The following is a 13,097-nucleotide window of genomic DNA, read 5'->3' on the forward strand; positions in this document are numbered from 1 at the left end:
GTAGGTCAACTGTATCTCACTAACACTGGGAAAATAACACCTCCCTGTCCTCCCTTTACTTCCCAGCTGCCTAGAGCAAATGTGTGGGGTGGCTGCCCCGTCCAACTCAGGGCGCGGGGCTTGGGCGCAGGAGAGACCAGTGCAACCAGCAGCCCTTGCTTTCCTGGAGCTCTTTGTTCCGTATTTCCTCGCCTCATAGAATTTCTTGCTCTCTTCTCGCTCTCTCTCTTTCACTTACTTACTTACTTACTTATTTATTGATTGATTTTCGTTTGGATGCTTACTCTGATTTCTCTAGCAGAAACCATGTGGGTCAAAAAAAATTTTCTTTGTGACAAAAGGTACATAACAATATTTACTATTTTCACTGTTATTAAGTGTACAGTTCTGCGGCCCTAAGTACATGGGTTTTGGGGGGGCTTTTTTGGTTTTTTGGAAAGAGAGAGAGAGAGGGAGTGGTGGGGTGGGGTGGGGCGGGGAGAGGGGCAGCGGGAGCACGAGAATCTCAAGCAGACCCCAAACACCAGTGCAGAGCCCAACCCAGGGCTCCATGCAGGGCTCGAACTCATGACCTGAGACCATGACCTTAGATGAAATCAAGAGTCAGGCGCCCAGTTGATTGAGCCCCCCAGCTGCCCCTAAGTGCGTGTTTTAAGTACTAATTCCCCGTCTCCTCTCCCCACCCTGGCTTCTGGCAACCACCGTTCTTTCTGTCTCTATGTGTGTGACTACTCAGTGGAATGATTACAGTATTTGTCCTCCTATGGCCTCATTTGTCCTCAGTATTTGCTTATTTCACTCAACATAACATCTTAAAGGTTCATAGGAAACTGTGCTTTTAAAAAAATGTTTAATTATCTTGAATTAAACATTTTAGTTTTAGTGCAATCAAGTTAAATTTTTTTAATCTCAAGAACAACAGTGTTCACAGTTCCTTTGACAAAATATTTTCTTAATGTTGACTGACTCACCAAGAAATATTTTCATTTTGTTTTTGCCTTAATCAAAAAATAAAAGATCTTGGGGCGCCTGGGTGGCTCAGTGGGTTAAACGTCTGCCTTAGTCTCAGGTCATGATCTCAGGGTTCTGGGATCAAGCCCCGTGTTGGGCTCTCTGCTCAGCAGGGAGCCTGCTTCCCCCTCTCTCTCTCTGCCTGGCTCTCTGCCTACTTGTGAATTCTCTCTCTCTCTCTCTCTCTCTCTCTCTCTCAAATAAATAAATAAAATCTTTAAAAAAAAATAAAAATAAAAATAAAAGATCTGATTGGTTGAAAACTTTTGAGCACTACAGTCTAACTATGAGAACCCAAGTGCACTCTTGGCATGGGAGTAAGGAACTATTTTGAGGATGGTCCCACTTTAAAATACTTTCTAAAGCCAGTGAGAAATTATTAATTAGGAGAACTCATTTTTGTAGGTTATCTTTAGAGAAAGGTGCAGCAGAATTTTCTTAACTTTTTGGAAAAGAAAGTGTGAACTGGAAAATAAATACATACTGTCCTAATTGGGGGGAATCCTACTTTTTTGAAAATGTGTAAACTTTTCTCCATCCGATCCCAATTTTACGTTAATTAGCACGTTTCTCCCCTGTGTAAGGAAAACTGTTTTAGGGTGCCCTCCCTTTCCTGGTGAGCTGCCTTGCTGGTAAAGCACCCCCAGGAGCCACCAGGAAGAATGTGAGCAGCAGTGTTTTCTGAAAGTAGAAAGAAGCAAGATCAACAGAGTTGTTAATCCTAATGCTGAGACCAAGCCTTCAGACACAGTGCCAGCTGGGGAAATTATACTCCTGGTTGCTCTCCTTTGGTTCTGTTGTCAGTAATAACAGGTAGGAGCCCCCATCTTTCCTACCTAATAGAAGGTTCATTTTACTGTGATTTAATTGCTTACAGAAGTTGGAATGTGGAGGGCAGGAATTCTATTAGTCAGCCCTGCATTCATGAAACACGTGGTTCACGTGGACAGAAATAGGTCCTGAAAAATGTCTGTTCCTAATGACGTGCATTCACGATGTGGTCCCCCCAGAGTTCTGAAATCCTGCCCTAGCCTGATGGGGTCCACCCATTCCAGGCATCTCCCTGGACTCTATGGGAATATTCTTTTACTTAGTTCTTCACGGATGTCACAAAAGGCTAACTCGGAAGGTGTTGAACATCCCCATTAGGCGGTGAGGTTTTCATGTGTTTTTTACCACAGGATCCTAATTCCAAGAAAATTAGTGTACTTACAAGTGCTATACATTGGGACTCTGATTTGATTTTATTTTTCAACTTACTGAAGTAGACTAAAACTCCTGGGTAGGGCCAAAAAAAAAAAAAAAGAAGAGGGAAGAAAAAGACCGGGCCCTGCATCTCTTGTGTTCTAGGCTTGTCTGGATTTCTAGACTTTTCCAGAGCATTGTCTCTTCTGATAAGCTTTGCAAATGCCTATCACCCCAGGCACAGTTTCTCCTCTCTATTTACCACAGCTTGATCTCTGTCTGTGCTGAAGCTTCCTTGTGGAGTTGGCTAGGTGTCCTTCCTCTGCGTTTCTCAGACGATGGGATGGTGTAGGTCCTGTTTTACCCACACTTGGAAGTCTCACCAGTAGGAAATGTAGATGTCATATTCTTTGCCCAACAATCCACAGAACAGTGAGGCTCCTGAAGTTGTCTCCTTACCCCCTTTAACACCAGATATCCCCCCAAGTTTGATATGATAGACATATACTTTATTCACGTACCCAAAAATACTTATCGGCCAACTACTAGACACCAGGCTGGGTGCCAGGTGCTCAGCTAGAAGCAGAAGATGCGGATATGAACAAAATGGAGTCCTCGCCATGGTGGTAGACCTGCTTCTTCTGGGTCTGAGGCCAAAGAGGACCAAAGGAGGCCTGAACAGTTAATGCCTCTAAGACTGTGAAGGCCGGTGTGAATTTACGGTTATCTTTGGAAGTACTGCTGGGAAGTCTGGCAGTGGAGAGAGAGCTGACATACAGACCTCACGTCTGTCAAGGTCCTTGAGGGGCTTTGAGTGGAAGCCCACCCCATACATTCAAGCTCCTGCTCATCGCCGCCTACCTACCTCATCATGTGGCTGCCCTGAGCAGCACCGGGCGCTGGAAATGTGCACACTGGTAGGGAAGTGTATCCTGAGAAGTAGGAACTTGGGAAGAAGCCCAGGCAGGCCTACCAGGCTCATGGCCATTTGGTCAGTAAATTCCAAAGTCTCTGGTACCCAGACTATCTGGAGCTACCCTGTATAATAGGGTAGACCTCACCATGTAGGACAATTGAGATGTCAATTAGTTAAAATTACATAAAATTTTAAGATTAGGGGTGGCTGGGTGGCTCAGTCTGTAAAGTGTCTGCCTTCGGCTCGGGTCATGATCCCAGGGTCCTCGGACCAAGTCCCACGTCGGGCTCCCTGCTCAGCAGGGAGGAGCCTGCTTCTCTCTCTCTCCTCCCCAGCTTGTGCATTCTGTTGCTATCTCTGTCTCTCTCTCAAATAAATAAATAAAATCTTAAAAAAAAATTGAAGATTGAGTTCCTTAGTCACACTAGCTATATTTCAAGCCACATGTTGTCTAGAGGCTATCATATGGGAGAGCTTGGATATAAAACAAATATATATATGTACTACATATATAGCTATGGAACAAATATAGATATTACTGCAGAAAGTTCTGGGTTAGAGGAAAAGGCATGGGCGGCAAGTGTATATAGGCTCCACTTTCCCAAATCTAAGAGCTGCATTTTCAGAGCTTGTATTCTACCTGGGAGACTCGGGGAGTGGGGTAGATGAGTAAACAGTAAACAGAGATTAGGGGCGCCTGGTTGGCTCAGTCGGTTAAGCATCTGAGTCTTGATTTCGGCTCAGGTCCTAATCTCAGAGTCATGAGCTCCATGCTGGGTGTAGAGCCTGCTTAAGATTCTCTCTCCCTCTCCCCCTGCCACCTACTTCTCTCTCTCTTTAAAAAAAAATAAATAAATAAAAGAAAGTAAGCAATTACTCAACGAGTCTTTTCATAATCGGAGAGGATCTCCGAAGAAGAGAAGCTGGGGAGGCGATAGTGTGCTGTAGCAAGAGAGAAAGGAGGGCTGTGGGCACTGGGAAAAACAGAAGTAGAAATTCTAAAGCAAAAAGTGTTCGGTTTGTACCCAAAACACCCCCCCCCCAAAGTTTGTACCTGGAAAGTAGTGAAGGAAAAGTAATACATGATATGTTTGGAGATGCAGGCAATGTCAAAGTCTATAGGCAAGAAGTGGATTTTACTTTAAAGTGGAATGGGAAGAAATGGAACTCTTCTAAACAGGGGAGTGGTGTGATCTGGTGCATGTTTGAAGAAGATTCGTCTGCCCATATGCGTGGAGGTGGGTGGAAGCGGGAAGACCAGTCAGAAAGCTGTGGCAGGTGTCCCTGGACCCTGGGAGATCCGACTCCTTGGAGGGGTGCAGTGGAAGGAGGTGGGTGATGACATTTGCATGAAGCAAAACAATAGAGCGGCTTGATTTGTAGCCAACAAACATTTATTGAGTGCCTGCTGTGTACCAGGCCCTCTGCAAGGGCCTAGAGACTCCACAGTGACTGAAAGTGACACAAACCCATCCCTTCGTGGAGCTGAGATCTTGGTGCAGATGGTAGAACCATGAGTACATCCACAAGTCCCTGCATGGTGTGCTGGAAGGTGAGAAGATGGAGAAACAAAGCAGAGAAAAGGGACTAGTGAGATTCCTATAGTCAGTAGCTGACAGATCGTCATTTTAAATGCTAGTTATTTTTGTCAGATTTGTAATCTTTGACTTTGTGGATTTAAAAAGACATTTTGGGAGAAAAAACAAACAAAGCAAAGTGCATCCAAAAGCAGAGTTAACAGGACCAAAGAAGCATGAGGGCCACTAAGGTTTTGTAGTCCGCATGGAGTCAGTACAGAGAGTGCCCCCCCACCCCCCAAATCCATAGGCTCAGCTTCCTGCCTCTGGACCATATTGTCAGCATCAGTGGTCACATCTTTGTTTTTTTTCTTTTTTAAATTTTAATTCCAGTATAGTTAACATTCAGTGTTATATTAATTTCATGTGTGCAATATAGTGATTCAACAATTCTGTACATTACATACTTGGTGCTCATCGTGATAAGAGTGCTCTTCGTCCCATCACTTATTTCTCCTGTCCTCCCCTCTGGTGACCATCAGTTGGTTCTCTACTGTTAAGAGTCTGTTTTTTGGTTTATCTCTCTTTTTCTTTGTTTTGTTCCTTAAATTCCACAAATGAGTGAAATCGTATGGTATTTCTTTTTGTCTGACTTATTTCACTTCATTCTACCCGGTAGATCTACCCAAGTTGTTGCCAATGGCAAGATTTCGTTCTTTTTTACAGCTGAGTAATATTCCGTTATAGATCTATATCTCATCTTCTTTATCCATTCATGTATCGATGGGTACTTGGTTTGTTTCCATATCTTGGCTATCGTAAATAGGCTGCGATAAACATCAGGGTGCATATATCTTCTCAAATTAATGTTTTCATATTCTGCGGGTGAATGAATACCCAGTAGTGGAATTACTGGATCATATGATAATTCTATTTAATTTTTTGAGGAACCTCCATACTGTTTTCAAAAGTGGGTGCACCGGTTTACCTTCCCAGCAAGAGTGTGTGAGGGTTCCTTTTACTCTGCATCTATGCCAACACTTGAAATTACTCTCTTCTAACATTTTTATGGTTTCAGGTCTCCCACTTAGGTCTTTAATCCATTATCAGTTTAGTTTTGTGTAAGGTGTAAAAAAGTTTCATTCTTTTGCATGCTGTCCAGTTTTCCCAATGCCATTTGTTAAAGAGACTTTCCCATTTGCATATTTTTGCCTCCTTTATTGAAGATTAATTGACCATGTAATTGTGGATTTATTTCTGGGCTTTCTATTCTGTCCCACTGATCTATGTGTCTATTTATGTGCCAATATCATAGTGTTTTGATTACTACACCTTTGTTATATAACTTGAAACCTCCAGTTTTGTTTTTCTTCAAGATTGCTTTGGCTGTTCAGGCTCCTTTGTGATTCTATACGAATTCTAATATGACTTGTCCTAGCTCTGTGAAAAATGCTGTTAGTATTTCGATAGGGATTGCATTAAACCTATAGTAGCGTTGGGTCATATGGACATTCTAATAATATTTATTCTTCCAATCCATGACTGTGGAATATCTTTCAATTTGTTTGTGTCATCTTCAATTTCTTTCATCAGTGTTTGTAGTTTTCAGGGTACAGGTCTTTCAGCTCCTTGGTTAAGTTCATTCCTAGGTATTACTTTTGGTGTAATTGTAAGGGGAACTCTTTTCTTAATTTCTCTTTTGACTACTTCATAGCTAGGATACAGAAATACAACAAAATTCTCTATATTGATTTTGTATCCATAACTTTACCAAATTCACATATCAATTCTAGTAATTTCTTGATGGCGTCTTTAGGGTTTTCATATGCAGTATTATGTCATCTGCAAATGGTGGGAGTTTGACTTCTTTGCCAGTGGCCACGTTTTGAAAACAACTTCAGTATGTTTTCATCATAAAAATAAAGTATACCTCTTCTTCTTTCATTGAAAATAAAATTCGAAGTCATGGCTATTTTTATGAAAAAAGTTACCACAAGAATTGGAGAAGGGAAAGCTATTATAAATCCCTGATAGACAATAACAGGAATTTTGTTTATAAATGTCTCTTGTTAAGATATTATGATCATGGGGCGCCTGAGTGGCTCAGTGGGTTAAATCCTCTGGCTTCAGCTTGGGTCATGATTCCAAGGTCCTGGGATCAAGCCCCACATTGGGCTCCCTGCTCAGCAGAGAGCCTGCTGCTTCCTCCTCTTTCTCTGCCTGCCTGTCTACCTACTTCTGATCTTTGTCAAATAAATAAATAAAATCTTAAAAAAAAAAAAAAGATTTTATGATCATGGTTTTTTAAAAAAATGCAGGGGTTCCTGGGCATCTCAGTCAGTTAAGCATTGGACTCGGCTCAGGTCATGGTCTCAGGGTCCTGGGATGGAGCCCCATGTTGGGCTCTGTGCCCAACAGGAGTCTGCTGAAGAACTCTCTCCCTCTCCTGCTGCCCCTCCTCCCCCACCCCTTTCTAAAATAAATAAACATATCTTTAAAAAATACATTAAAAAAAACATTTTTTAAAATACAATTTCAAGCATTACAGAAGGTTCCACAATGAAAACTAAGTCCCTCCAACCCCAGCCCTGGCTCCCTCAGGTTTCTTCCCCAGACACCATCACTGTTTGGGGTCCTGACATAGAGTCCTCCACCATTGGTGGGCAACAGAACCACGTGCAGAGCTTTAAGCACTGATGCCTGGTCCTGCCCCTCAGAGTTTTTTGTTGGGATATAACCCAAGCAGAGGGAGTTTTACTATCTTCTCCAGATTACTTCATGTGCAGCCACTTATATGTTCTAGAGTATAGCCTAAATACTAACGTCTATATGCATCCTTTAAAAAAATATATGCATGTGATAGCAGAAGAGTATCCACTGTTTTGCCTCTTGCTTTTTAAATTTTTTACATGTAAAATATATGCTGGAAATTGTTAATATATATAGCTGTGTATACCTTATTATCGTTAATGTCTCCATATTGTGCCATGATATAGATGCGTCTTAACTTATTGAACCAGTCTCCTACTGGTAGACAGTTACGCTAGTTATTTTATTTATTTATTTATTTTATGAAGAGCATTTCAAACTTTTTTATTTATTTATTTTAAAAGATTTTATTTATTTATTTATCAGGCTGGGGGTAGGGGACAGAGCACAAGCAGAGGGAGCAGCAGGCAGAGGCAAAAGCAGGCTACCCTCTGAGCAGGGAGCCCAGTGTGGGATTTGATCCCAGGACCCTGGGATCATGACCTGAGCTAAAGGCAGTCATTTAACTGACTGAGCCACCCAGGCATCCTGAACAATTGTGCTATTTAAAGGCATCTGTTAACACAAATTATATTGTAATGAACCTTGTTTTGTTATTATTTTTTAATTTCTTTAATGAACATTCTTTTTTTTTTTTAGGATTTTATTTATTTGGCAGAGAGGCAGGCAGAGTGAGAGGGGGAATCAGGCTCCCTTGCTGAGCAAAGAGGCCAATGAGGGGCTCGATCCCAGGACCCTGAGATCATGACCTGAGCCAAAAGCAGAGGCTTAACCTACTGAGCCACCCAGGTGCCGCTTTAATGAACATTCTTATGTATACATTCTTTATATATATTTGTACATACTTTGAAGATTAAAGTTACAGAATCAGAATTTGAATTATTGGTCATAAAGGAATTTTCAATGTTGATAAGTGCAACCAGATTTTGTCCTTCGGGGCAAAGATGAGAGCACCACACTAACAAGTGCTTTGCTTTTAATCTTTGCCAATAAGGACTAGTACCTTCTTTGATTTTGCTTCTTTTAACATCAGAATTAAAGTTGGGCATTTTCCATATGCTTTAAACATTTCTTTTTCTGTGAATATCTTCCTTTTCTCCCCCCATTTTTCTAGTGGTATTGATCTTTTTCTTACTGGTTTCCAGATCTCTTAGGATATGAAAGAGGGGACCCTTTTGTTATTGTAAATTTTTCCGAATGTTATTATTGGATTTTTTTTTACTTATGATTTTTAAATTTTACATAATAAAATGTATGGTTTTTGTGTTTTGGAACTTTAAAATATATTAACTAGTATTTGATCCGGGTTCTGCAAAGTACTCGAGTACTCTTGGATCCTGTGTCTGGTGCACGGTAGGTACTGGTTGAAGGAATCTTTGGTTGTAATCATGATGATGATGAAGGATCATTCAAGCTGATCGCATGTATTCCTCCCTGAAAAGTTAAGGAATTAATGGTATGCCTATAATTTAATTCCCTTGGTAGTTGGATGTATCACTTTACACTTGAAGTCCTAAGTGCCAGAAGGTATATTCCAATGAGTTCTCTCAAAAGGTTTCCTCTTGCCCCTTAAGCTCTGGCTCCTTAACTATGCCAAGAGAATTCTCTTCTTCAAACTGGTCCTACTGGCTTGGAACATGTTCCCCTTACCTCTTTCTATGACCTGCTGCCTCTCGACGTTAAACCCGGCCGGCCTAAATTTGCTTTTCCTTTTAGAAGCTTCTACTTAGTCTCCCTGCTACATTCCCTCGGAGCATCTGTCCCTCTCCTATACAGAAATTACCAAAACTGTCATAAAAGCATGTGTAGGTTATTACCTCTGGAACGTCTGTAAACCCCCACGGGCTCTTCTTCCCAGATGTGCACTCTCCCTAGCGATACAGAAGAGAAAAAAAAAAAAAACACCCAATTTTTTGCCACCCTTGTGGACAGGAAAGTAGAACAGTATAGTCTAGTGTGTGTGTGTGTGTTGGGGAGGGAGAGATAATAATAAATTTAGTTGTCCACAATACTAAATGATTGATATTTTAGTGGAGTGGAAGAGCTAGTAGATGTATTTTTGCTTTGAAGTGCTCACGTTTGGGGTCTGTTTTAACAGTAGAAGCATCTGGCATATAACAGGCTCTGACACAGGGGTCCCCAGGCCATCGTGCAAGCGTCGACAGGCATGGTCAGCAGCAGTGACCTGGTCTTTTCTAATCTTTACCAAACGGTCTTCTTACCAAACTGCCACAGCATTTTTGCCTGTCTTGATGGAGGTTTTACCAACACCGAAGTCCCTTATACTTTTAAACTTAAATCAGAACATCTATTTCCTTGTGTCTTCGTCTATGTGAATTGTTATTATAAAATACCATAGATGAGTGGCTTAAAAACAACAGGTATTTATTTCTCACGTTTGGGAAGCTGGGAAGGCCAAGATCAAGGCATTGGCTGATTCGTTGTTTGGTGAGAGCCTGTTTCCTGGTTCACACACAGACAGCCCTCTTTTCTGCTGGGACCTCATGCAGTCAAAGGAGCAAGGGGGCTCTCTGTGGTCTCTTCTACAAAGGCCTTCATTCCCTTCAGGAGGACTCCACTGTGATGATCTCATCACCTCCCAAAAGCCCACCCCCTAATACCATCACTTTAGAGATTAGGTTTCAACATATGAATTGGGGGTGGGGGGGGCAGGCGCATGAGCATTTGGTCTATGAAGCCACATATCGAATATTTGCCAAAAAAATCCTTTATTTGTGAGACAGGAAATACCCTATGAATATACCTAGTGGCTATGTCTGATGCTTATTAAGTGTGCTTAATATAGTCTGGATTTTCTAGCATTAATAGCGTATTGACATACCCAACAATACAGCTCCGGCTAAACAATCTAAAATTTGCAGCACATTTCTAAACATAGATTTATTTAAACCAGATCGTCTCTGGTTCTTAAATCACCTCCCCAAGGTAGGTTAGCTGCTTAAGGGATGCATTAACTATTTTAGGTCAGTAGGGTACTTTGCATTTCTTTATTTCTAAATGCTCCATACCACTGGCACTTTTCCAGCCAAATCCCTGATGGCGTAGCCTGTTTTTAATATTAAGTCTCTCTGAACCAAAGTCATATCTTTCTGGAAGGTTAGACTTTTAGAGCAGTATATTAATAATCTAATACCAAATTACTGAGTCATTTGGCCTGCTTAAGTATCTAACCCAGTAGCAAAAAAATTATTTAAGCAGTCATATGAGAACGTCCCAGTGTTTCAGTGGAAACTTAACATAATCATTTTAACGCATTTTCTGCAGAGAAATGTAATATGTACTACTTTAAAATGTTAACATTGGAGGTTCCAGTACTTTTCTTTTAATTCTTATTTCTTACCTGATGTAATTCGTGCATCCGTATTTCCTCCCTTCCTCCCTTTAGTGTGCATAAAGAGTCTTTCAGAAGATCCATAGCTTGTCTTCCTTCCCCACATGCAAAAAACTATCAAGGTTAAATCAACATATTACAGAAAGTATATATCCGCCAATCCTCTTTTATACAACACAAAAAATACTTTCAGGGTATTTTGTTAGATAATTCAATTGCATTAAGAGCTTTTTAATTCTATTCAAAAATGGTATCATTACAGAAAAAAAAATTTAAATTAGCTCCCTGCATGAATTACGGTGAATCCAACCTTATCTCTTCTGTTCATTTTGTGCCCTCCCAGTATTTTTACATGCATGAATGTATGTATTTATAGAAATGATACAGGGGCGTCTGGGGGGCTCAGTGGGTTAAGCATCTGCCTCTGGCTCAGGTCATGATCCCTGCTCAGTGGGGAGCCTGCTTCTCCCTCACTCTCTCTGCAGCTCCCCCGACCCCGCCCCCTGTTCATGCTCGCTCGCGCGCTCTCTCTGTCATATAAATAAATAAAATCTTAAAAAAGAAATGATACAGATTTTTTATTTCTTTATCCTTTTAACCAAATATAATCATCAATAACATTTGTCTATAATGCTTTACAGGCTTTGTAACTATTATTAAGGTTATGTAATAATCTAAGTGTTGTATGGAACATAATTTTAGAATTTTCTTAAGACAGGTCCCAGAAGTGAAATCATTATAGTCTAAATATGTATTAGTCTGGATACACGTCTAGATACAAACAGAAAGAACATCGCTTTCCCAAAGGGTTTAATGAAAGTCAAAACACTATCAACAAGATGTTAAAGCATCAGTTTTAATGTATCCTCATAACATTGTGAATTGGTACTTGGCAGAGAGAACTCATTTGATGAGGAAATGTTATTGTGTTTCACTGAGCAGCCTCAACACTTTTTCCAGATGCTTGTGACTGGTTGATTTTTTTGTGAATTTTGTATTCTTAACCTTTGTCTACTTAGATCTCCTGATCTCTGACTGTTTTATCAATTAATAGAACTTCTGCATATTCAAAGAACATTTTAGAGGGTAGAATCTTTAAGGACTGAAGCCATAGCCCTTCCTACAGCTCTGTGGTTCCCTGGAGGACACCAATGACTATCCTTTAATGTCTTTGGATTGATTGTGCCTTGCCACACCTGGGAGCGTTCACCCCGGCAGGCAGGTGCCAAGATTTATTGTTTGATTGTTCTGCCACTCAAGGAAAGACTCACCACTGGACATGTCATCTTCCGATCTGACCTTTATTTAGTGATAGAGAGCCCATTAAGATGTTTCAGAGTTTTATATATCTGTCCAGTTAGTCAGTTGCATTCCTTTTAAATATATCACCCGGAATTGCTTGAAGAAATATCTTCCTTCTGGGCTGGCTTGATTTTCTTGAACACTCTGTCTTACTAGACATTGTATGTATAGTCACGTTCTCTGCCGTGAATTTAAATTCGGTCCCCATAGGAAAAGCAGGGCTAGTGCATGAGAAGTAACAGTCAGTAAACGGTCATACAGTATGTCATATTTACAGTGTTTTTTCAACCATCTGTAAGAAAATTTTTAAGAATATTTTTCTAGTAGCACCGTTTTTTTGTTTTGTTTTGTTTAGTTGGTTTTTTTTTTTTTTAATTTTTGTTCTTTTGTTTTTTATATTCCTTTTTCAGGGGGGTATCTAGCCTGGAGAATGTTTACATGACTTGCTTATGGCTACACAAAGGGTCCTTGGCCATTTTAGGACTGGAACTTTAAATCCCTGGAATGAAGAAGTACAATCAATGAGAAAAGGATCTTCATAGAAAATGAGCTTCAATCATATTTTCAAAATATAAAATCTCTCCTACATTTCTGGGAATAAGGTTGCAGTATACATCTTAAGTACAATGATTTTTTTTTTTAAGTGGTTTGTTTGTTAGGGGACATGTGTATTTAATCAACTGATCATAGCTGACTTTTGCTCTAAGTTCATGGAACTGGTATTTATTGAGGGTCACGATAAAACACCAAGTATATCCTCAGGTTAAGGTCTTCGTTTTCTGCTCTTGCTCACTGTACCAAGTCTTTATTAGCCATTCACCATCTGGGTCAATCTGCTGTTGCTGTTTTCTTAGTAAGGAGGCAACCTGAGAATGTTTAGGAATATTTAGAAATGTTTAGGAAGGCTAAGGAGGACCTTGTAGTGGAGGAGGTTTGAGACATGGGGTGTGAGGAGGAACAGGCTCTCTGTCTCTCTCTGGTAACCCTTATTCATTCATTCAACACATATTCATAGAGCACGTATGCCATCCCAGCTACTATTCTG

General features: G+C 40.5%; 1 protein-coding gene across 11 annotated transcripts in view; it reads left to right on the forward strand.

The window, feature by feature from the left end:
• Positions 1 to 13,097, forward strand: part of CACNB2 (calcium voltage-gated channel auxiliary subunit beta 2) — a 385,488-nt gene that overhangs the window by 237,206 nt on the left and 135,185 nt on the right. The gene's annotated exons all lie outside the window — the stretch shown is intronic.

This window comes from Mustela nivalis (genome assembly GCF_964662115.1).
Source record: "Mustela nivalis genome assembly, chromosome: 7".
In the NCBI taxonomy this organism is placed as follows: Eukaryota; Metazoa; Chordata; class Mammalia; order Carnivora; family Mustelidae; genus Mustela; species Mustela nivalis.